This window comes from Magnolia sinica, chromosome 1 (genome assembly GCF_029962835.1).
Source record: "Magnolia sinica isolate HGM2019 chromosome 1, MsV1, whole genome shotgun sequence".
Taxonomy (NCBI): Eukaryota; Viridiplantae; Streptophyta; class Magnoliopsida; order Magnoliales; family Magnoliaceae; genus Magnolia; species Magnolia sinica.
Genome location: NC_080573.1, coordinates 121,261,102 through 121,286,786, shown reverse-complemented (window position 1 = coordinate 121,286,786; position 25,685 = coordinate 121,261,102). Strand labels below are relative to the sequence as shown.

The 25,685-nt window shown below is 40.8% G+C and overlaps 1 non-coding gene across 1 annotated transcript; it reads left to right on the top strand.

Annotated features, from left to right (window-relative positions):
* The first annotated feature begins 948 nt into the window (after positions 1 to 948).
* Positions 949 to 1,055, top strand: LOC131222281 (small nucleolar RNA R71). The gene has a single exon (XR_009159982.1). It is a non-coding gene; the product is annotated as a small nucleolar RNA R71 (small nucleolar RNA).
* The last annotated feature ends 24,630 nt before the right edge of the window (positions 1,056 to 25,685 follow it).

Below are 25,685 nucleotides of genomic sequence, written 5' to 3'. Positions count from 1 at the left end.
AGGATATCCTGAGAGTTAGAGAGAGGTTTTGGTGGGACCAACCGTTGAGGAAATGGAGCAACTAGCTTTTCTAGAAGTTCCGGTTCTAATTTTTGTGGGGCCTCACTAGATCCATTATTGTTGTCCTCTTTCGGTTCTTGAGGCTTTTCGGGCCTAACCGGAAGGGTTTTATCAATGATCTTCCCACTCCTAAGAGTGGTGATAGATTTAGCGTGCCTCATTTGATTTGAAGAGCTGGGATCACTTATCTCGTATTGCGGTTTAGGATTGGGGAGCGGTTGTGCAGGAAGCATCCCCTTTTCTATAACCATCATACGTGAATCCATCTTTTGCATAAAGTCTCGCATTGCATGGGTCAGCTCTTGCATGGAATTTTGAACCGGTTCTTCTTGAGGTTTCCCCTGATTTGGATTTTGATTGAAGAAGCTTTGAGGGGTAGCAGTTTGTCCATTTCTCCAACTAAGGTTTGGATGATTTTTCCAACCAGGATTGTACGTATTGGAGTTACGTCCAGTAAAAGGTCTTTGATAGTTGTTTACGGCATTGACTTGTTCACTCAACACTCCTCGAAAGGTGGGCATTGTAGGACAATTTTCAGTTGCATGAATGTTGCAATCACAAATGCCGCAAACAATTTCATTAACCTTATCCTTCTTTCCTTCCATGGCCTCAACTTTCCTTATGAACGTAGTCACTTTACACTTGAGTTCATCCTCTTCTTTCAAGAGATATAATCCGCCTTTCTCCTTTAATTAAGTCGGCCTAGACGTGGTGTTCGACTTTGGGTAATAGTCTCATGATTGTGTTTTTTCAGCAAGACTATCAAGGTAATCCCATACCTCGTTAACATTTTTATTAATGAATTCTCCATTACACATTGTCTCGACCATTTGGCGCATGGAAGATGTCAGTCCATCATAGAAAAAATTTGTAATGCGCCACGTTTCAAATCTGTGTTGTGGGCATGAACTGACCAAATCTTTGAACCTTTCCCAACATTGGAAGAATGTTTCATCTTCCTTTTGGGCAAAGTTCATGATTGCTTTTCTAAGGGTAATCGTTTTATGATGTGGGAAGAATTTTTTTATGAATTCCCTCTGCATGTCATTCCATGTGCCAATGGATCTAGGACACAGTGAATGTAACCACATCTTAGCTTTCTCTTTTAAGGAAAAAGGAAAGAGCTTCAGCCTGATTGTATCCTCAGATACATTAGGAAAATATAATGTAGCTATAATCTCATCAAACTATTTAAAATGTAAATATGGACTTTCTGATTCAAGTCCATGGAATTTGGGAAGGAGTTGGATAACTCCTGGCTTGATGTCCATTTATCCTGTGTTTTTAGGAAAAATCATGCATGAGGGCGTACTCACTCCCACCGGTTGTAGATAATCTCGTAAAGTACGAGGCGGGGGTGCCTGATGCACCTCATTCTCATCCTGAATGTCCTCCACCCTAGGTTGGGGTAGAAGAGGTTGGTTCTTAGCCATCACTTCAATTAACTTAGGGGATTTCGAGTGGTGTCTAGTTCTGCGATAGATAGTTAACCCCTCAACCAATCCTCCTTCGGTCAGGAGACGTCGAGTGTTGTCACGGGCCCACTTGGGCATGAAACACTCACAGCCCTTAATCAAATTTGAAAACTAATTCTAAGAAAGGAAAAGAAAATCTAGAAAGAAGGAGAGAGAGAGTTGGAAAGAAATTACCAAATTGAAGCCCCTAAACTTTCAAGTTAAGGACCTGCAAAAGAAAACAAACAAGTCAGTTCTAAAGAGAATGTCTAGAATTAAAAAATCCTTAAAAAGAAGATAGAAGTAAACTAGTTTCTAAAAGAAGAAAGTCCTAAACTAGAAAGTAAATTATTAAAAGAGAATTGAAAGAGAGAAAGAACTCACCGAATTAGAAATTTCTATCTTAAAGGCCTATAGAATAGGAAAGTTAGTTTCTAAATAAAAATTCTATAAGTGGAAAATTAGGAAACAGAATTAGATTCTAAAAGAGTTAAAATTAGAAAGTTACTAAAAATAAAAATAAAAAGTTAATTTCTAAAAAGGAAAATAACTAACCTAGTTTCTAAAAACAAAAGAGGAAAGTTTCTAAAAATAAACTATTTCCTACAGATAGGAGGATACTAGAATTAGAAAATTTCTAAAATTTAAACCCTAATTCTAAAACTAGAAAAACTAAAGGAATTAGAAAGGGATTACCAGTTTAGAAGTTTAATTTCAGGATCCTACAAAACAGGAAAACAGGTTAGTTTCTAAAAATAAAATAATAGTTTCTAAAAATAAAATAAAATAAAAATCTTTAACCTAAAGTTAGTAAAATCCTAATCCTAACCTAATTCTAAAACTAATTAATTTCTGAAAAATGTAACCGTCAATCCCCGGCAACGGCGCCAAAAACTTGTTCACTCCCCAAGTATAGGGTTGTGATGTAGTAATAAACTCGGTGAGACCGAGGTCGAATCCCAAGGGACTGAAACCTGTACGTTATTTGAAACTAGGTAGAAATAGAAATAGCCCAAGATGAAATCGAAATCAAATATAAATTGATGAATAATTGTGAAATATTAATCTAAAACTTAAGGAATTCAGAGGAAGGAAACTAGGGATTCAGAGGATCCACTTGTAGAGATCAGGGAGATCTTATGCCTGCTTCAAAAATCATGGAAATCAACTGGACTTCCTAAGATATAGTTTTCAAGAGATGAAAGGTATATGAATTAGAATGGATTCCATCACCAAACCATGCCCAGGAGACAAAGTAAACAACAGAATTAAACTAATTACCAACCAACCAACAATGTATGAAGATTAGGAAGGGTACTGTCATCCGACCATGCCCATAGAACAATGATGAACAACAGGGCTTCCTGACTTCATAAACATGAACAGGAGAAAAAAATACTCAAAGCCATCGCAGATCTATTGTAATTTCAGTCACAACAAACCATTAAAAACTAAAAGCATTCCCCTAACTGAACCGTACTCAAAGTAGTTCAACAAATTAAATCAAAGGCATAAAAATAGAGTCTCCCATCTCACTACAAGCTTCACCTCTTAGCCCTAGCTAAGAGGTTTAGCCACACATAAACCTGATTAGGCTAAATCTCAAAAACATCATAAAATGTTAAAGAAAACAACTGACTTATTCTCTTTTTCTCCCTTGTAATGCATCCACGTCTGCCTCCTCAAGCCGTGCTCACGTCCAGCCAAAACCGAGCTTTTCCAGATCCTCCCTCCTCCCTGGTTTTCTCTCTTCTCCTCCTTTATAGAAATGTTAGGCGCAATCCTCCTACTGCTGGAGTCGGTACCGAAGGCTTTTGTTTACGCAGTCCCTGTTTTACGCAGTTTAGAAGCTCAAAAACACCTTGCGTTTGATTGATTTTCGGGATGGCTGTACAGGCTTGGCTTCGAAATTTCCTCATGGCTGGGGTCTCGGCTAGTGTGGGCTCCACATGAATGGTTCAGATCGTTCATCCGATCAAGGATGATGGGCCACAGCTATCCGAAATTTCCAAATTTCTCCGGACTGCGTAAACAGGGTGCATAACGCACTTACGTTGTTCTGATGGTGGGGCCCACATCGCTTTTATTTTGATAAATCCACTCCATCTATTGAATGCATGTCGAAAAAACAACTGGAAATGGATGGTTTTGGCTGTCTCTTGATGCGGCCTGCCTGATCTATCTCGCCGCCGTTCGTCCGATGTTTAAACAATCCAAACTGATCTCAAACTGTATTGTGAAATTTTTCCACCTAGGTGATGGTTACAGGGCCCTTTGGAGTTCACTAGACGGTCCAGATCGGACCGATCACTTCAAAGGGTGGCCCACAACATTCCACCGCAGGCTCTATTGCGAAACAGAGCCTACACGTTTTAGCGCTATGATGGTCGGCAAACCACTGCTTGATGCCAGGTGTAGAATCCACTCCGACTATTCGATTCACGTCGAAAAACCAATAAGAATTGGTTGGCTTCATGTTGGATTCGGTGTGGCCCATGCGATCTTTGCTCCCACCGTCCATTCCTGCGTTTTCATGCAATTTGCGTGTGTGTGTGTGTGCATGGGACTAAAAGGACAGCTAGGCGATGGTTTTGGCCACCCTGCGGAGCATATGGATGGCTCTGATTTTTGAAATATGCGATGGATGGGGCCCACTAGCGAAGAACGGACGGACGGCGTCCGTCCGCTGTCTTGATGCAGGAGACGGGTAGGGTCAGCCTGGTTTTGACCGGGCTGCCCGACTGGTGCACGTCCAGTGCATGTGTGCTATGCACATGCACCATGTAACTGGGTCTTGTCTCAATGTATATGAGAAATCCACACCATCCATCTTGTTCCCCATTTCATTTGAACCGTGGGGATCGAAGTTGAAGAGTATTTGGACAGCGGGTGGGCCCCAAATCAGGATTTTATGGACTGATCTATCAGTTTCACCACTTCCATAAGGATCCAATGGCTAAAATTTGACGTTAGTTTTTGGTCCTCGAGCCATGTATGAAGTTTTGAGCCGAACAGATGATGGAAACCCCGTGATCTTGCATTCTGGCTGACTTTCAGGCCGCTTGAGCTTCAGTTTCTCGATTTTCACGGATCCCTGGTGTGTAATTCCATCGATCTTGGTTCCCTGAAGTCCGTCCCTTGCCTTTAGTGTCATCAGAGCATTAAATCCATGCTTTAAGCTCTCTTTTCAATCAAAGCTCCTTATTACATCCTGCAACAAAAACACGGTTAAATTATAATATTAGGCATTATCGTGTACGTAAAATCAGGCAATAATCGGGGTCTGATATGCAATATTCGACCCTCAACAGCTACTAGAAGAAACGTGGACTGAAAAAGAAGTGAACCTTCCATATCTCAGAGTGTTCGGTTGCACTTCATATGTTCACATTGATGCAGAGCACAAAAACAAGCTGGATGCGAAGTCCAAGAGATGCACGTTTATAAGCTATGGGCAGCATGCTTTTGGTTACAGGTTTTGAGATACAGAAAACAGGAAAATCATCAGAAGCAAAGATGCAGTCTTCAATGAAAAAGTAATGCATAAGAACAATGTGCAGCAAAATAAGGCTGAGGAGAAAGAATTCGTAGAGTTAGAAGAGTTACCGGATACAGGTGTTACAGCGTCACAGGATGATCATGCACAAGAGCATTATGAGGTAGAGCCACAGACACCGGTTGTGAGGAGATCTACTCGGGAGAGGAGACCCACGGTCCGATACTCACCCTCCTTACATTATCTACTGCTGACAGATAATGGTGAACCAAAGTGTTTTAAAGAGGTATTACAGTCAGATACACGAGTTAAGTAGGAGCAGGCCATGGATGATGAGATGGACTCCCTTGAGTCTAATCGTACATGGGAATTAGTCACTCTACCCAAGGGTAAGAAAGCTCTTCATAACAAGTGGGTTTACAGACTGAAGGAGCACAATGGTTCGAAATGGTACAAGGCCAGATTGGTTGTGAAAAGGTTTCAAGAAAAGACAGGTATCGATTTCACTAAAATATTTTCACCTGTTGTGAAAATGTTTACGATTCGCATGGTCTTGAGTATAATGGCTATAGAGGACTTACATCTAAAGCAGCTAGATGTTAAGACAGCCTTTCTTCATAGAGACCTTGAAGAAGAAATATATATGCATCAGCTGACAGAATATGTAGCACCAGGAAAGGAGAAAAGGTGTGTAGACTGAAGAAAAGTCTATATGGCCTGAAGCAAGCCCCGAAGCAGTGGTACAAGAAGTTCGACAGTTTCATGTTGAGAAACGGTTTTAGGAGATGTCATGCAGACCACTGTTGTTATTCGAAGAAGTTTGATACGTCATACATCATCCTTCTTTTGTACGTTGATGATATGTTTATGGCCGGTTTAAGCATGAAGGACATCTCATATGTCAAAAGACAACTATCTAGAGAATTTGCCATGAAGAATTTAGGAGCTGCAAAACAAATCCTACGCATAAGGATAAAGCATGATAGGAAAAATAAGAAACTGATTTTGTTACAGGCAGAGTACATAGCTAAGGTACTTGATCGATTCAATATGTGAGGTGCTAAACCGGTTAATACTCCATTAGCCAACCACTTCAAGCTATCTAAGGAGCAAGGTGCAAAGACGTAGGAGGAACGGGACTATATGGCTAAAGTCCCATACGCATCAGCTATTGGGAGTCTCATGTATGCTATGGTGAGCACAAGGCCAAACATTACTCAAGCAGTGGGAGTTGTTAGCAGGTTCATGAACAACCCTGGGAAGTAACATTAGGAAGCTATGAAGTGGATCTTCAGATACTTGGTAGGTACTGTAGATATAGGGTTGTACTATGGTAGATCAGAAATCAAGTTACAAGGCTACGTAGATTTAAATTTGGCAGGAGATATCGACAGCAAAAGAAGCACTACAGGTTATGTCTTTACTCTGAATAGTACTGCAGTCAGTTGGGTCTCTCAGTTACAGAAGATAGTATCTATCAGTATGACAGAAGCAGAATATGTTGCAGTTACAGAAGCGTGCAAGGAGATGGTATAGATGCAAGGTTTCATGGAAGAGTTGGATAAGAAGTAAGGAGATTGCAAGCTGTACAGTAACAGTTAGAGTGCAATACACTTGGCTAAGAATTCAGCCTTTCATTCAAGGACCAAGCATATTGACATCAGATATTACTTCATACGTTCGTTACTGGAAGATGGATCAATTGCTCTAGAGAAGATTCATATAAGTGAGAATCCTGCGGATATGCTGACCAAGGCGGTCACACGAGAGAAGCTGAAGCTTTGTTCAGCTTTAATTGGTCTTCAGGCTTGAAGACGAGAAGGTGGTGCACTTCGGATGAAGAAGACGAAGGTTTATGACGATATGTCTCCAAGTGGGAGATTGTTGAGATGTGGAGCCACATCTGGACGGCCGCTCGACCAGTCGTAGACTGACTCGATTCGTTTTCTAGCGAGTTGGGATTTTGGATTTCCAATGTGCTCAACCAGTTCCACAGTACTCGACCGGTCGAGGGTCCACTCGACCAGTCGGGCACCCTGATTGACCAGTCGAGGTTACGCAAATTCGTTTCTGGATTTGATGCAGATTGCAAATTTTTAAGTCAATTTTCGCAGAGATGCGAAAGGGGAGTTGCTTAAACTATAAATAGGGGTCCCTAGGGCTTTTCTAGGTATTATAAGAGTTATTCCAAGGTGTGGACAAAGGATTTTCTCTATACTTCTAAGGCAGGGGTTAGTATATTGCCTTGTAATCTTCGTTTTTCTTCATTGTAGAAGTTTACATCTGTAGTTTTTTACCCTTATTGGAGTTTTTTCACGTGTATCTTATCTTGTGGTTTATTTGAAATGCTTTGATTCTTTTTCTAGTTTATATTTCTTCTTGTTTATCGTTTGTGGGTGAGACTGGAGATTGGATCTCGGTTCATTGCGTTGTTGGCGTGCTGCGCAACACGACCTGATCCCAACGGTATCTACTTAAAATCCCGACCAAGGATCTAGGAAAATGGCCGCCATATAAATCTACCTGAGATCCTAGCCGAGTATCTCTAGATATCCTCGTGACATATATGGGATCTGGATCCTACTACAACACGTTCCTACTTAAGGAGATCTCATCTACGTCACCGCCTCTCCTCAACTATAAATATGAGCATCTTCAATTGTCATAGGCATGCACAATTTCTAACCTAAAACGCTGTTTATGACTAGACTCATATTTTTTATCTAACTTGGGCATTAGAGGGTCCCCTGTACTAGTCAGGGTCTCGTTTGTCTGCCCATTGCGCAGGTACTTAAAGGTCTAGGAAAGGCTAACCAAATTTTTTGCATCAACATATATATTGGTAGTTTTCAAGATCCACTGGGTTAATGGATTTCATGTTGATATATTAATTTTGTTTTTAAGTGCTCTTTACATGTGACATTCGAGTTGTATATAAATGTAAGTGACTAGCATTACTTGTAAAATTTCATCTATTGATTACAATTTCAACATCTGTCAAATGCAAATTTTACATAGACTAATACTTTTTCAAAAAAAATAAACTTCAAACATAAAATTAAATAAAATTAGATGGTCATCTCTTAACTCATACGCATCTTGACAAACAAGAAATGTCTTACTATACTGATATAATATTAGCCTAAAATTGGCAAAGCTCTCTCTCCGTTTCACGTGTAGCAATGCACCTTAACCATTCAATCATATAAGTTTCCTTAGTTGGAATGACAGACGGATGAATGTATACATATATCAGAAGATCTTGGCAATTTAATCGGTGTCCTTCAAAGGGACGGCAGTAAACGAAATTACTAAACGGTCAAGATTCATTCCAAATGAACAGCAGAATGACTCGGATTTGTCTAATACGTGTGATTTTGAACATAAGCACGTGGAGACTGCTTTTTTACACGCCATCACATGCACCAACGTGGAACATGTTCTAGATCCAAGCTTTTGATTAGCTGGGTCACACTTTTATGGCCTAGAAATCAGGTCATTTAAATCCCTAAAAGCACCGGAATAGGAAAGTGTATAAAACAGATGGACGGCTACGATCTTTACTAGCCATTCTATTGTTGTATTGTGGTCCAACTGATGAGTAGAAGGGGCTGGTTTTGGCCCACAAGATCTAAATAGAGTGGTCAACCTGATGGAAAGGTAGGATCTAGTATACGTTTACAAATACGTGCAGTTCTCAATATGCGTGTACGATTGGCCAATTTTGGCTTGCACGTTCTAGCAGGATGCGGATTGCGTACCGAGTAAATTTTGTGGGACCACAGTGATGTATGTGTATTATTCATGCCGTCTTTCCATTTCCATGGGTCATTTTATGTCATGAGCTCAAAATTAAAGTATATCCAGATCTTAAGTGTACCACATCACATCACACGGAACAGTAGGAATTGAACGCCTACTAGATTTGCTTATTTTTGTGTGCATGTTTTCCTAAAATTATTTGGCAAAAAGGATAGATGAAGTATATAAAACCAATACATTAAAGTGGGCCTAGAGCCCTTCTTGGACCGAATCCTGTCTTGGTGGGGATAGGATGCAATCCCGGTGGGGATTACGTGTAGGGGTGCACATCTAATCGTTAAAACCGTGTAACCGGACTGGAATCATTGGATCGGTCCGATTTGGTCCGGTTTTAAGGTGCTAACTGTCCGATTCCGATTCCCAAATTTTCTGAACCGTTTGATTACGGATCAGTTTCAGTTTAGGGTCCTGTAGAACCGAACTAAACCGTTGATCCGAACCGTATATTCGAACCGTGACAGGAACCGTAGATCTAAACCGTCGATCCGACTTAGTTTAAAACCAAAAAAAAAAAACTAAGCGCTCGCCCTTTTTGAGCACCCGCCCGTTTTGAGCGCCCTACCCCTACCCTTTTTGAGTGCCTTACCCCTGCCCTCCGCCCTCTCTCTCTCTCTCTCTCTCTCTCTCTCTCTCTCTCTCTCTCTCGTCGTATTTGGGTGCTGTTGCGGCACCCGCAAACCCCTCTCTCTCTCTCGTCGTATTTGGGTGCTGTTGCGGCACCCGCAAACCCCTCTCTCTCTCTCTAGCCGTATCTGGGTGCTGTTGCGGCACCTACAAACCCCATGCGTATTACTCTCCTCTTTGACTGTGATGGAGTGCTTGTTGACACTTAGAAGGACGACCATTGCATTTCTCGCTGATGTACGATTATTAGTTTTTTTTTCTTTTTCTATTGAAATGGGTTTTCATTTCTTTGTTCATCCTATGTGTCGGTTCCGGTTCGATTCTGGTTCCATTCCTTTTTCACAGTCCGGTTTCGGTTTCAGTTCTAGGGTGCTAATGGTCTGGTTCCGGTTACAAAAATTGTAGAACCGTTAGTAATGGTTTAGTTCCGGTTTGACCCCAGAATCGGACCAAACCTACCCGTGTGCACCCCTAATTACGTGAGGCAAGGGAAACATGTTAATATATGAGGCTTTGACCGTGGGTCCACCTTGATATATGTGTTATATATCCATGCCATCCATCCATTTTATCAAGTCATTTTAAGGTCTGGTCTAAAAAACGAGGCAGATTTAAATCTCAGGTGGACCACAAAGTAGGGATTGAATTCTCACCATTAAAAACTTCCAAGGGCACAAAAGTTTTAGATCAAGCTGCCATTTGTGTTTTCTGTTCATCTAGGTTTATGTGACCTTATCAACAGTTTAGATGGCATTATAAAAAAAAAAAAAAACATTACAATAGCCTTAGCAAGTTTTTAACGGTGCACGTTCGGTCACTAGTGTTTCTGTGTGTTATGGTGCATCTGAGATTTATGCGTGCCTTATTTTTTTAGCACATGTCCTGAGCAAAATTGATAAATGGGGTGGATATATAACATATACATAACTACGTGGTGACCCACACATATCACAAACTTGTTGCAATAAAAATGTAGTGCCTGAATATGATCATCACACCCGGCCAGAGTATCAGAGCATTTCTCTAATAAATGTAGTGCATGTCTACGTGTCAGTGAATAATAGCTAATCTGCTCAATTGTACCATGCGAAAATGAAATGACTAAGCCTCCTCCACGTTACAGAGCACACCATAAATAGAAAGTGGCGAACATGAGCCGGACCATGTAGACCATCGTATCACATGGCTCGATGGTGCGCACTCGATCACGGGGTTTTGATATCTGTCCTTTCATTGTAATTTTCTACTGTGTTGGATCATGATGCATTGATTTGTCCTATCATCTGCGTTGGATCATGATGTATTGATTTGTCCTATCATCTACTCGATATGGCTATGTACAGCCATCTATTGCACACAATCTATGTAAAAGTGGGATATATGTAAGCCCAGTACAAAGTGTTCAAATGGTAGGGTGCAGTGTAGATGGGCCATAACTAAAAATTCACAAAAAGACGGAAAAATTCACAAAAAGATCATTATAACTGAACGATTGGATAGCAACAATGTCACAATGTACAGTTGAAATGAAAAATATTCAGCTGTCCAAATTCTTCGGAAAATTACTAATCAATAAGAGGTTCAGACCATCCAATCAATCTGATTTTGAACGCGTATCTCATCTACAATGAGAAACACGATTTGGACGGCTTGGATTGGGTACATATATGCTATGTATACAGTATCTGCCTATCTTGGTCTAGGGACAGTCATACGATACCAGAGTATCAAATAATCCCTCTCTTGGTGCGTTAAAGCGTTCTTCTTGTCCTTATCCAAAGAGTAATTTACCACTGTACGACCAATTTAGGGCCCATTTACCCGCTTAAACCCACCCCTTTTTACCTGACCAGAATAAACCCCATCTGTACGGACGACTTGCCAAAGGTCGAAAATGCCCCTGCTTTTTTCCTTTAAGCGGATCGGCTGGTGCTCGAAGACGAGCGCTGACGCTCATCGATCCCCAAGTTGTACGAACGGTTCAAAGTTACATGGCCCTACAGTTATGTATTTATTATATCCACAACGTTCATCCATATTTCGAGTTCATTTCGGAGCATTATCAAAAAAAAAAAAAATCAATCGTATGCAAAGATCAACTGGACCACACCACAAAGAGCAGCAGAAAATTGATTTTCACCGTTGAAACTTTTGTAGGGCCGGCGTAATATTTATTTTCCATCCAACCTATTCATAAGGTCACAAACACCTCGATGAAATTTCATAATGATCCAAAACTGCTGTGACTCCTAAAAGGGTTTCAACGTAGACATTCAAAGTAGAATGGTAATGTCATGTGCTGCGGTCATACCTATAACTATGGATTATAGCCGTATCTATAATTACTAGATCTATAACTATGGATTATAGCCGTATCCATAGATATCGTAATACGTAGCCATAAAGGACTGTCCGGAGTGGGCATGCCGAACTAGCAGCCCCCGCGCAAATTGCTGGCTTGTCCGGCATGGCCACGCCGATCTAACGGCCCCTATGGCTATGGATTATAACCATAGCCATTGACGAACTACCATGACGACGGCCTGTGCATTTTATTTTTATTTTTTTACATGGAGAACTTTATTCTACCTACAAATTTCTCAAACACATATTTATATAAATATGTATATATAAGCATATAAAATTTTCTCTCCTTTTTTCATTTCTTTCTTTATTCATTAACAAGAATATCTTCTAAACCAAAATTAGTTACTTGATGTACCATATATGATTTTTGGGTAGGAGAAGCTACTTTAGCCAACCAACCTGGTTATTTTTCAAGATTCCATCAGGTCGATGGTCGAAAATCCATTTCATTCACTTCATGGTCAATTTCAATCAGTTCGTGGTCAATTTCATACATTTCATTTACTTCGTGATTAATTCCATGCATTTCACGGTCAATCCGGCTGATTCCCCTTCACTTCACGGTCAATTCCATGCATTTCACGGTCAATTCCCTTCACTTCACGGTCAATTATGTGCATTTCACGGTCAATTCCTTTCATTTCACGGTAAATTCCATACATTTTACGGTCAATTTCGGCAATTCCCCATCACTTCACAGTCAATTCCATGCATTTCACAGTCAATTCCCTTTCCTTCACGGTCAATTCCAACAATTTCCCTTCACTTCATGGTCAATTCCATACATTTCATGGTCAATTCCCTTTATTTCATGATAAATTTCCTTCATTTCACGATAAATTACATGCATTTCATGGTCAATTCCGGCGATTCCCCTTCACTTCACAGTCAATTTCATGCATTTCATGGTCAATTCCCTTCACTTCAAAGTCAATTCAATGCATTTCACAGTCAATTCCAGTGGTTCCCCTTCACTTCACGGTCAATTCCATGCATTTCACAGTCAATTCCCTTTACTTCGCGGTCAATTCAATGCATTTCACAGTTAATTCCCTTCATTTCACGATCAATTCCATGTATTTCACGGTCAATTCCAGCGATTCCCCTTCACTTCACGGTCCATTCCATGCATTTTACAGTCAATTCCCTTCACTTCACGGTCAATTCAATGCATTTCACAGTCAATTCCCTTCACTTCACGGTCACTTACATGCATTTTACGGTCAATTCTGGCAATCACCTTCACTCCACGGTCATTTCCATGCATTTCCCGACCAATTCCGGAGATTCCCCTTCACTTCGCTAGAATTGACCATGAAATGCATGGAATTGACTGTGAAATGAAGGGAATTCACCGTGAAGTGAAGGGAATTGACCATGAAATGAAGGGGAATCCTCGGAATTGACCGCGAAATGCATGGAATTGACCGTGAAAAGAAGGGAATTAACCGTGAAATGCATTGAATTGACCGTGACGTTAAGGGAATTAACCGTGAAGTGAAGGGGAACCGCCGGAATTGACCGTGAAATGCATGGAAATGACCGTGAAATAAAACAGAATCGCCGAAAATGACCGTGAAATGCATGGAAATGACCGTGAAGTGAAGCGAATTGACTATGAAATGCATGGAAATGACCATGAAGTGAAGGGAATTGACCGTGAAATGCATGGAAATGACCGTGAAATGAAACGGAATCGCCGAAAATGACCGTGAAATGCCTGGAAATGACCGTGAAATGAAACGGAATCGCCGAAAATGACCGTGAAATGCCTGAAAATGACCATGAAGTGAAGCGAATTGACCGTGAAATGCATGGAAATGACCATGAAGTAAAGGGAATTAATCATGAAATGCTTGGAAATGACCGTGAAGTGAAACGGAATCGCCGGAATTGACTGTGAAATGCATGGAAATGACTGTGAAGTGAAACAGAATCGCCGGAATTGACCGTGAAATGAATGAAAATGATCGTAATGTGAAGCGAATTGACCATGAAATGCATGGAAATGACCGTGAAGTGAAGGGAATTGACCATGAAATGCATGGAAATGACCATGAAATGAAATGGAATTACTGGAAATGACCGTGAAATGCATGGAAATGACTGTGAAGTGAAGCGAATTGGCCGGGAAATGTATGGAAATGACCGCGAAGTGAAGCGAATTGACCGTGAAATGCATGGAAATGACCGTGAAATGAAACGGAATTGCTGGAAATGACAATGAAGAGAAGGGAATTGAGCATGAAATGCATTGAATTGACCGTGAAGTAAAGGGAATTGCCCCTTAAATGCATGGAATTGACCGTGAAGTGAAGGGGAACCATCAGAATTGACCGTGAAATGCATGCAAATGACTGTGTAGTGAAGCGAATTGACCATGAAATGCATGAAAATGACCGTGAAGTGAAGAGAATTGACTGTGAAATGCATGGAAATGACTGTGAAGTGAAGGGAATTGACCGTGAAATGCATGGAAATAACCGTGAAATGAAACGGAATCACTGGAAATGATCGTGAAATGCATGGAAATGACTATGAAGTGAAGGGAATTGACCATGAAATGCATGGAAATGACCGTGAAGTGAAACGGAGTCGACGGAAATGACCGTGAAGTGCATGGAAATGACCATGATGTGAAGCGAATTGACCGTGAAATGCATGGAAATGACCGTGAAGTGAAAGGAATTGACCATGAAATGCATGGAAATGACCGTGAAGTGAAAGGAATTGACCATGAAATGCATGGAAATGACCGTGAAGTGAAGCAAATTGACCGTGAAATGCATGGAAATGACCGTGAAATGAAACAGAATCGCCGAAAATGACCGTGAAATGCATAGAAATGACTGTGAAGTGAAGCGAAATGACCGTGAAATGCATGGAAATGACCGTGAAGTGAAGGGAATTGACGGTGAAATGCATGGAAATGACTGTGAAATAAAATGGAATCACCGGATATGACCCTGAAATGCATGGAAATGACACTGAAGTGAATGGAATTGACTGTGAAATGCATGGAATTGACCGTGAAATGAAACGGAATTGCCGAAAATGACCTTGAAATGCATGGAAATGACCGTGAAGTGAAGCGAATTGAACGTGAAATGCATGGAAATGACCGTGAAAAAAAAAGGGAATTGACCGTGAAATGCATGGAAATGACCGTGAAATGAAACGGAATCGCCAGAATTGACAGTGAAATGTATGGAAATGACTGTGAAGTGAAGTGAATTGCCCATGAAATGCATGGAAATGATCATGAAGTGAAGGGAATTGACTGTGAAATGCATGCAAATGACCATGAAACTAGTCCAAGTGCTCCCTTGTATCCCTCAACATGAATCGTAACTGATATTGGGCTAACAACTCAATCAAAACTTAGATAGTGAATTGCAATGCACCATCGGATTGCCTTGCAATCATTTGTGTAATAATAAAGTGGAATGACCAAATAGTATTACCTCCTGTGGTAGTTGTGTTCATAATGTGCTTCTTCTAGCCTCTTAAATTGCAATTGCATTCAGTGCTTTTGAGTTGGGACTAAAAATAAATGGAACTACAATTTGTGGCACTTCCTCATTATGAATATGCTTGCTAGGAAACATCATTCATCATCATCATCATAATCATCATTTAAGCCTTATCCTTATTAACTGGGGTCTGTCACATGAATCATGTTCCCTCATTCCAACTCAAGCCATAAGATGCTCTACATGTTATGGGGGTGAAGGATCATACAAAGATGTCACATTGTAAGATTTGAGGTCATTAGTTGAAGGTTGGTTGGTTTAGAGCTTTGACCATATTGTTATATCTTGCCCACTGAAGATCCTACCCATCCAATATTTTCTATCAATGGACCGTGAAATGCATGGAATTGACCGTGAAATGAAGGGAATTGACCGTAAAATGCATTGAATTGACCATGAAATGCATGGAAATGACCGTGAAGTGAAGCAAAATGACCGTGAAATGCATGGAATTGACTAGGAAATGAAGGGAATTGACCGTAAAATGCATTGACCATGAAGTAAAGGGAATTGACCATGAAGTAAAGGGAATTGACCATGAAATGCACGGAATTGACCGTGAAATGAAACGGAATTGCCGGAATTGACCGTGAAATGCATGGAAATGACCATGAAGTGAAGAGAATTGACTGTGAAATGCATTGAAATGACTGTGAAATGAAACGAAATCGCCGGAATTGACCGTGAAATGCATGAAAATGACTGTGATGTGAAGCGAATTAACCATGAAATGCATGGAAATGACCGTGAAGTGAAGGGAATTAACTGTGAAATGCATAGAAATGACCGTGAAGTGAAGTGAATTGATGGTGAAATGCATGGAAATGACCATGAAGTGAAGCGAATTGACCGTGAAATGCATGGAAATGACCGTGAAGTGAAGCGAATTGACCGTGAAATGCATGGAATTGAATGTGAAATGAAGGGAAGTGACCGTAAAATGCATTGAATTGACCGTGAAGTAAAGGGAATTGACCGTGAAATGAAACGGAATCATCGGAATTGACCATGAAATGCATGGAAATGATCGTGAACTGAAGGGAATTGATCGTGAAATGCATGGAAATGACCGTGAAGTGAAGGGAATTGACCGTGAAATGCATGGAAATGAACATGAAATGAAACGGAATCACTGGAATTGACCGTGAAATGCATGGAAATGACCGTGAAGTGAAGGGAATTGACCATGAAATGCATGAAAATGATCGTGAAATGAAATGGAATTACTGGAAATGACTGTGAAATGCATGAAAATGACTGTGAAGTAAAGCGAATTGACTAGGAAATGCATGGAAATGACCGTGAGTGAAGCGAATTGACTATGAAATGCATGGAAATGACCGTGAAATGAAACGGAATTGCTGGAAATGACCGTGAAGAGAAGGGAATTGACCATGAAATGCATTGAATTGACCGTGAAGTAAAGGGAATTGCCCCTGAAATGCATGGAATTGACCTTGAAGTGAAGGGGAACCGTCAGAATTGACCGAAAAATGCATGGAAATGACCGTGAAGTGAAGCGAATTGACCATGAAATGCATGGAAATGACCATGAAGTGAAGGGAATTGACTATGAAATGCATGGAAATGACTGTGAAATAAAACGGAATCACCAAAATGACCGTGAAATGCATGGAAATGACCGTGAAGTGAAGGGAATTGACGTGAAATGCGTGGAAATAACCGTGAAATGAAACGGAATTGCTGGAAATGACTGTGAAATGCATGGAAATGACTATGACGTGAAGGGAATTGACCATGAAATGCATGGAAATGACCGTGAAGTGAAACGGAATCGACGGAAATGACCTTGAAGTGCATGGAAATGACCATGATGTGAAGCGAATTGACCGTGAAATGCATGGAAATGACCGTGAAGTGAAAGGAATTGACCATGAAATGCATGGAAATGACCGTGAAGTGAAGCGAATTGACCGTGAAATGCATGGAAATGACCGTGAAATGAAACGGAATGGCCGAAAATGACCGTGAAATGCATAGAAATGACCGAGAAGTGAAGCGAATTGATCGTGAAATGCATGGAAATGACCGTGAAGTGAAGGGAATTAACCGTGAAATGCATGGAAATGACCGTGAAATAAAACAGAATCGTCGAAAATGACCGTGAAATGCATGGAAATGACGTTGAAGTGAAGGGAATTGACCGTGAAATGCATGGAATTGACCGTGAAATGAAACGAAATTGTCGAAAATGATCGTGAAATGCATGGAATGACAGTGAAGTGAAGCGAATTGAACGTGAAATGCATGGAAATGACCGTGAAATGAAACGGAATCGCCAGAATTAGAGGTGGGCAGATCTGACCCGATCCGGCGAATTCGACCCGTTCCGAACAGAACTGGCGGCCTAGATCAGGCCTGATCGAGTCTATCCTTACAAATCCGATCATTTTTCGGATCAGGTTCTGGCAGAGGTGTATCCGGACAGAACCGATCCGAAAACTCGAACCGAAATGGTCCGAACCGACCCGACCCGGGATGTAAATATATTTCTAACTACAAGTTTCGCTCATTCGCCGCCTAGGCTTTTTGTTCGGCACCAAAAAATCCCGCCCAACTCTATATCTCTATTTCTCTCTATCTCTCTATTATATTTTCTATCTCTCTCTCTATATCTACCTCTCTATTTCTGTTGAAGAAGAAGGCTAGCTAGATGTACTGTGATGTATCCATCAGTGGCATTTGTATGGACTTAGATGATCCGATCGTTAATCCGATGGTAACCCTCGCGGATAGGGAATGCTCCAAAAAATTTCTCCAGACAGAAGATTATTGTAACCCTTTTGATACGTAGTCTACAGCCATGGTGATTCCAGAATAAAGCAACGATCCAGATTGGATGCCACAGATGTTGGAATATTTACGAGTGCCTATCATTAATGGACTGCGGCCATCTGTCCAACAGCTCCGATCACTCTGGAGATGCTTCTGATCACCTGTTCACGGCCTCGAAACGAACAGAGTCATGAGGACACGGTCACTTTGGATATGTCTGTTGGAGAGAAATAAATCTGAGAAATGAGGTATAGGTGTGTACGAAAGAGAGAGGAAAAGAGAGAGAGTCGCGGCTGAAGAATAGTCGGCGTACAGCTGTTTATAGGCTGTTGTCAAGTTGAAGGAAGCAGATTGCCGGTGTACGAAGCGGGTCGGCTGGTGTAACGGGTTTGATCATGAGGTAAGTGCTATATCCAAACCGTCCATCCATTTGGCGAGCTCATTTTAAGGCTTGAAACAAAAAATAAGACAGATCTAACCATCAACTAGACCACACTTCAAAAACTAGTGGGAGATTGAACGTCTACCATTGAAACCCTTTTTAGGGTCATAGAAGTTTTGGATCAATATGAAATTTGTTTTTCCTCTTGAAATTTATTTTTCCTATTCATACAGTTACCTGTGACCTTATAAATAGATTGGATGTAAAATAAACGATATAGTAGGTTCTACAATTTTTTAATGGTGAAAATCATTATCTCTACTACTATTTATGGTGTGGTCCAGATGATCTTTGGATATGATTTTTTTTTCATAATGCTCTAAAATGATCTCTAAAATTAGATGAACGGTGTAGATATAATAAATACATTACTGTGGGGCCATGTAAGATGTAACTTTGATCTCCTTTGAACCGTTCTCACAGCTCGAAGATCGAGGAGCATCAGTGCTGTCTCGCACAACACATGCTAAGGCAGCTATATAGGTTAGCTGTGGTGCTAGCTAAAGACCTATAAAGCTTCTTCAAGAAGCTACATATTTGGTGTAAAACTTATCTAAGAAGCTACATACGAAATCGAATTGCGTACTGAGTAACGCTTTTATCGTACTGAGTAAACTCAGTTGGGACCACTGTGAATGTATGTGGTTTATCCACACCGTCCATCCATTTTTCCAAATAATTTCAGGCGTTGATCCCAAAATTGAAGTAAATCCAAAACTTAAGTGGACCATGCCACAAGAAAGAGTGTGGAATAATGATTTCCACCGTTGAACCTTCCTAGGGCCCACAATAGTGTTTATTTTCCATCAAAGCTGTTAATATGATCACAAAGACATACATGAAGATAAAACACAAACATCAGCTTGATCCAAAACTTCCGTGGCCTCTAAGAATTTTTCAATGGTAGAGGTTCAATAAAACTGTTTCATGTGGTGTGATCCACTTAAGCTTTGGATATACTTAATTTTTGGTCTCAAACCCTAGATTTATCCGCTAACATGGATGAACGGAGTTGATAAAATAAATAAATAATTGTGGACCCCAAAGAGTTTACTTAGTACGCTAAGGGTATCGAGTTACTCAGTACGCAATCCGCTTCCACTGTATACCTTTACGTTTTTATCCTGCTGAGTAAATTACATGGGTCCATCTTGAATTTTTTTGGTTTATCCGCACCGTTCATCAGTTTTTCAGATCATTTTAGAGGTTGATACTAAATTTTAAGTAAATTTAATAATCAAGTAGATCGCACCATACGAAACACTGATAATAATGATTTCTTCACCGTTGAAGGAAATGAAAGATCCGAACCTTGCCCAATCCGATCCGACTCAGTTTTCCTGACTAAGTCGGACTCAGATCAGTCCAGGGAAGCATGTGATAGGGTCAAATCGGGGAAGATGGCCCAGACTCGGTCCCGAATCTGTCCGAGTTCAGGTCAGTTCATGCAAAACACGGACAGGGTCGAGTTGGACCTAATCCAATTCGACTCGGTCTGATGCCTAGCTCTACTTATTACCTGAATTTATGAGCATGATACCGTTTAACGCCTTGCTTTAATCGTGTTTTTCATGCAAGGTGTATTTAGGAGCCTAGACTGGAAAAAGGTACTAAAAGTATGGATTTAACGCTCCAGAATCATCAAGGCAAGGGATGGACCCCAGGGGATCAAGATCGATGGATTTACATGCCAGATATCTGAGAAAATCGAGAAACTGAAGCTCAGGTGACCCAAAATTGGTCCAGAATGCAAGATCATAGGGTTCCCACCATCTAATCGGCTCAAAACTTCATACATGGCCTGGGGACCATAAATTAACCGTACATGTCAAATTTTAGCCATTGAATCCCTCTAAAAGTATACCAATGGACAGATTAACCCCCATATCCCTGGTTTGAGGCCCACCTGATATCTGGATATACTTCAAAGGTGGTATCAACCCTTTAATTTGGATGAAAAAATGGATGGATGGAGCGGATTTCTCAAGAACATCATGCTGGACCTCACATGTACACTATGTGTATATAGAGTACATGTGCACCAACCATACACCATTACAGCCAAAGTCAGTCAGCGCACGCTGACCGACTTCAACTTCCAAATTTAAAAACGCAACAGCGTTTATACTGTCCGACGTCGGGACTGCTCAGTGGGCCCCACTCATCATGAAACGTGAAGATCTGGACCATCCATTGTGTACAGAGGGGGGGTATTAACCTCACCTAGGTGACGTTTTAACACCATGCGAGTGATTGCAAGATCCTAGCCGTTAAACGAATGATGGATGGCGGAATAAAAGATCGTGTGAGCCACATCTATTTCACTCCAAAAACACTCATTCTCAGAAGGTTTTTTGTCCTGAATCCAATGAGCGGTGTGGATCTTTTACCTAACAGCAATCAATGGGTCATCACACTTTAGATAATCGGGACCGTCCATCAGGCTTAAAAGGGTCCTATAAACATGTCTTAGGTGGAGTGTAATGCCCTGAAAATTAGGGGTCGAGTAAAAGTCCAATTCCCGAGTTCCAACGCATCACTTATGCAACATATTTTATGATGATTAAATGTTGTCTGTATTAGTGTATAAAACATGAATAAGATTAAGTCAAATTAGCAAAACATAATCCAGGGACAGTTGTAATACGCAAGTGGAAGACTTACTCAAATGTGTATAGCTCTACAAATCAGTATAAGTCCTCAAAGTATATATGCATTGCCAAGTCAATAATTACATGTATTGTTTCAAAATACAAAATATCAAAAAAAATGTAATAGTCTACTACAAGTATAACCTTGAAGCCCCGTCAATTCAGAACGGTTTACGAGAACCCGTCTAAATACTGCATATATGAGAATGCCTCCTTATCATCCTCAAAGTCCGGCTCCGCCTCACAGGCTACACCATCATTTGAACCTATAACGGGGTCTGGTTGGTGTTTAAAACACCGTCCCGTAATGTGGGAGTGAGTTAACAATAAAGCAAAAGTTAACATGTTATCAATTCAGTCAAGCAGTAATGATAAAGCAATACAATCGAACATCCCTAAGTACTCTGATTAATGTAGGAATGGTATGTATAAATGATGCATGCCCTCGCCTGCACTCCCTCAGCGATCTTCATCTAACGGTCGCGCATGTCAGTCACTTCCTCGTGCTCTCTACACATCGCCAAACGGCACATGCAATGTAGTGCATGAGTATGATTACCAAGTTCTTATTAGTCTTTTTCATATAGAAGGATTGGGAAGCTAAGGTACCTCCCTTATATCAATTCCCAAACAACGATCCATTCTAGGATCGTCAGTCCTAGCAATTCTCATATGATATTGCAGTTCTAGGTCACTGCAAAGGACTCGTCACCTTATCAGTGTAGACCTAGTGTACTCTTGTTGCTACGTAAGGGCTCGTCGCCTCTACGCAGTCTTAGAGTACGCTCGAGGTCACTACAAAGGGCTCATCACCTTATCAGTGTAGGTCGACAGCTCGAATACAGTGTCCCATACCACCGTATTCGGCTCACGAGTTTGGGTTGCTCACTGGTCACTACGGGGAGGCTCGTCACCCCAGCGTAGGCCGACAGCTCAACCACGGTATCCCATACCATCATGCCCGGCTCATGAATCTTAGCGGATCGAGGTACCAAGGTTTAAAAAGATTTTCACTGGTGAGTTTGGTACCTTAGATTCAAGCAGTAGCATCCATACATGGTGAATATACATCGGGTCAATCGGGTTACTTAACGAACTCGACTAGTACGAGCACACATTGAGTTGATCGAATAAAGTGCATAAGCACTCCGTGTGGCCTAACCACTGTCGGCAACCGAAGTACGACTTGGACTCATCGAACACGTCCTGTGGGGCGAAAACAACCTCAACGACCAAGTCGAGATCTGTTACCGATTGCCTGGACCATTCCGTAGTCCCAAACACATTCAATTATAACAAATAATTATATGAGATAATCAAAGCAGCAATAAACATATAATTCCATCCTACAACCATTTGAGCATGTTATAAAGTACAACATACACAGGAATTCACACACGTACATTTCATAAATAAAACAGATAATATAATATAAGTTGTATGGAGGAAATCATACACATAGTCGAGGTAGTTGAGAATCTTATCTCAACACCCATATAAAGTACCTGATGCCAAGTACTTGCTCATTCAGGCATTTTCACAACACTTAGACTACACCTTTTTAACATATACAATGTATGTTGGGTTAACATGTATTTGGGCAAATCCTTTCATCAAAGAGTTGTTACACATACAACTAGCATAATCACATGACAATTAATCATGGCAAACGTAATTTCAAATTCCATGCGTATACGGTCTTTTCTACAAATACATGGAATACCCTAAACTCCACATAGTTCATACATATCTGAAACGCGAAACAAACATCGTATTTGGCATGTGAAATGGCACCCACATCAGTAATAAACCATTAATCGACATTGAAAGCCTTGAAAACCATAACCTATATGTTTATAGTCCACACCTTACGCCGGTAAACGCGTAACAGATTCGTTTTAGACACCCAGTCTTTGTCAACGGCGGATTGGCAACCATAGCATAAATTAGGTTAGATATTTCATAACTTACACTATCTGAAACCCTAAAACAAATTAGGATTAGGTTTTCTTACCTAAGAACGGAATCAGAATCGCCTGTATAGCGATACAGGAATGGTCGTTGAGTGCGTGGAATAGCGGGATCGAATCCCAAGAAGAATTTCTAACTCTCACTCTCACTTTCTCTCTTTTCCCTTCTCTTTTCTCTCCTCTCTCCCCTAGGGTTTCTCAAATTCGTATGGGGTGAGAGAGAGAGGGTTTAAGGTCCTTATATAGGCCCAGGATTGATGGAAATGGCCCCAGGGCCAAGGTATACTTAGGTTATATCCAAATACAGACTGTTCCGATCCAACGGAGCACTTCTGGTGGTCCCTTTTCCACGTGCGGTCGGACTTAAGCTCCCTGACCATGGATCTAGGCCAGGCTAAGTTTTCGTTTCGATCGGGTTTGCAGATCAGCCGTGGCGGACCAGTTTCAGTTTAACGGTCACCGGCACTCGATCAGGGCCACAAGTACACCGGCATGTGTGGGACATTTCTCCTGATCTGAGGGTGCATTTGAGTCGAATTCTGATGGTCTAAATCCTTATATTTGGCCCCCAAGCGACACGACTCAGATTACTTAAATTCAGAATTTACTTCTAAATATATTCACGTTTCTCACACACTTTGCTCCAGGCTCAAGTTGTGCATTTCTAGACACAATTAGGACTTAATTTTAGAGGAGGTTGTCAAGTCCAATAATGCTGTCATATCCGTATAGTTTCAGGGTAATTGGACTTTCGACGTGCGGTCCAGGTCCGATACGGAGTTTCGGTGTGCTCCCGAGAGCAACCGGGTTTAGGGATCGATTCTAGATTTCAGGGTAACGTAGCATCAATGATACTGTACGGTTTGGGTCTTTCAGATCATATTTAAAGTGATTAGTACTGATTTTATAAGCACTCTAGTTTAGCACTTGCTAACATTAACCTAATTTCTAAAGGTTTTGGTCCTGGATGATTTCTGCCTGAAGTGGTACTCGGATCTTTGTATGGATTTTTCCAAGACGTTACATGGAGAAATTTCAAGATACATCAAAGATCGATTTTCGATCGTTCAAATGGAAGACTGACGGTGAATTAAAATAATTCATGGGCCACCATGAAGCTGATCCAAAACCGAGCAAGTCCAACTAATTTTTCGAGGGGAAACCAACGGACGGCGTGAATTTCTTTGATAAGACAGATTATGGACCCCACCAGCAGCTAGTGCAAGAACTTATGCGTTCTTGCTTCGCACGCAGCTACAAAAGCTCCACCGACTCCAGTGCAGCTTCTCACCGACCTCCTTGCTCTATAAAAGGAAAAGAAAAGGAGAGAGCGAGGCATTGAATTTCCAGCCGGGACGTGGAGCAGGGAGAGACGGTAGTATTTCATATTTCTTTTATTTTTACTGTTTCTTTTTATGATTTCTTTCAAGATATTTAGCCTAATCATGTCTATTCTAAGCTAAACCTCTTAGCTAGGGCTAAGAGGTGAAGCTTATAGCGTGATGGGAGAACTTCTTGCTTGTGCCTTTTGTTTAGACTAAAATGATGTTGATTTTAGTTCAATTAAGGAAATATTTTTAGTTTTTAATGGTCTGTTATGACTAAAATTACAATGGGTCTGCGATAGCTTTAAGCATATGCCTTTCCTTTTTATGTTTATGACATCAGGAAGACCTGTTGTTCACCATCGTCTCCTGGGCATGGTCGGATGACGGTACCCTTCTTAACCTTCATACATTATTGATTGGTTGGTAATTTGTTTAATTCTGTTGTTTACTTTGTCTCCTAGGCATGGTTTGGTGATGAAATCCATTCTAATTTATATACCTTTCATCTTTTAAAAACTATATCAAAGGAAGTTCAATTTGATTGTCATGGTTAGACCCTTCAACTAGATGAAGATGGGACTCTAAGTCCAGTTGAGTTCTTGAAGCAGGCATAAGATCTCCCTGATCTCTACAAGTGGATCCTCTAAATCCGTAATTTCCTTTTCCGGAATTCTTTAAGTTTTAGATAATTATTTCATCATTATTCCTCAAATTACAGTAGATTTATATTTCATCTTAGTCTAGTTCTAGTTCTACTTAGTTTCAAATTACGTACAAGTATCAGTCCCTTGGGATTTGACCTCGGTCTCACCGAGTTTATTACTACATCACAACCCTATACTTGGGGAGTGAACAGTGGAAATGACCGTGAAGTGAAGGGAAATGACCGTGAAATGAATGAAAATGACCGTGAAGTGAAACGGTATCGCCGGGATTGACCGTGAAATGCATGGAAATGACCATGAAGTAAAGGGAATTGACTGTGAAATGAAATGGAATCGCCGGGATTGACCATAAATTGCATGGAAATGACCGTGAACTGAAGCGAATTGACCGTGAAATGCATGTAAATGACCGTGAAGCGAAGCGAATTGACCATGAAATACATGGAAATGACCGTGAAATGAAACGGAATCACCGGG